The sequence below is a fragment of the Mastomys coucha genome, unplaced genomic scaffold (assembly GCF_008632895.1).
Source record: "Mastomys coucha isolate ucsf_1 unplaced genomic scaffold, UCSF_Mcou_1 pScaffold14, whole genome shotgun sequence".
Taxonomy (NCBI): domain Eukaryota; kingdom Metazoa; phylum Chordata; class Mammalia; order Rodentia; family Muridae; genus Mastomys; species Mastomys coucha.
In genome coordinates this window covers 15058135-15059315 of record NW_022196896.1, presented here as the reverse complement: position 1 = coordinate 15059315, position 1181 = coordinate 15058135, and positions in this window count along the sequence as shown.

Here is a 1181-nt window from a genome sequence, read left to right as displayed (position 1 = left end):
AGGGATACGAATTGGAAAGGAAGAAGTCAAATTATCACTATTTGCTGATGATATGATAGTAAACTTAACTGATCCCAAAAATTCCACCAGAGAGCTCCTAAACCAGATAAACAACTTCAGCAAAGTAGCTGGATATAAAATTAACTCAAACAAACCAATGGCCTTCCTCTACACAAAGGATTCTTTGCCATTCTTAGGCCGTTTTTTCTCTCCTGTGCCCTCATGGATGTGTTTATCTTGCTCTTTGGTGTAGGGTTCTTTCAGCTACCATCTGTAGCATGATGTCTCAGTGGTCACGAATTACTCCAGTTTGCATCTATCTTGTTGTTGTTGTTGTTGTTGTTGTTGTTGTTGCTTGAGACTGGGTTTCTCTGTAGCCCTGGCTGCACTGGAACTTGCTCTGTAGACCAGGCTGGCCTCAAACTCAGAAATCTGCCTGTGTCTGTCTCCCAAGTGATGGGATTAAAGGCATCTATCTTGAAAAGGTTCTTTCTTGTTTATTTGTGAGAAATAGTTTCCTCTATAGTGTGACTTGGATTGGCCATTATTGCCTTTGAGAGCTTGGTATGCACCACTTTATGCCATTCTGCAGTTTATATTTCTGTCCAAAATTCTCCTGCAGTTGCAATGGGCTTGCCTTTATATGGAATCACTTCTCTCTTGAAGCTTCACTCTTTTTCTGTGGTCTGTACAATTAGTATTTTAACTATATGAATCAGGATCTTATTTTTCTTGTTTATTTGATATTATAAATACCTTCTGTATCTCAATAACTATTTCTTCTCTTAAACTTGTCCTTTCTGCTAATTTTTGTTCCATTTACATTGTAGTTCTTCTTTTATGCTCAGGATTCATAACTTTGTTCTTTTAGCATTTGCTGCATCTCATGTGTTCTGGTCATATTTTATTATTAGTTTATTTTTGCCAATGTCTGAACGTTCCAAATCATCAACCTTATTTTCAAACCCTAACATTTGATCCATTCTGTTAGTGTTAGCTTTTCACTGAGCATTTTATCTGATTTGTCTAGCTTTTCACTGCTAAAATTTAAACACGGCTTTTTCAGTATATTTATCTCCTCACTGGATTATTATTGCATCTCCTGTATTCAAGTCCCTATTTAATTTGCCTGTTTATTTCTTTTTTTATTAATTACTGCAGGAACTCATGTCCTCTTCAAG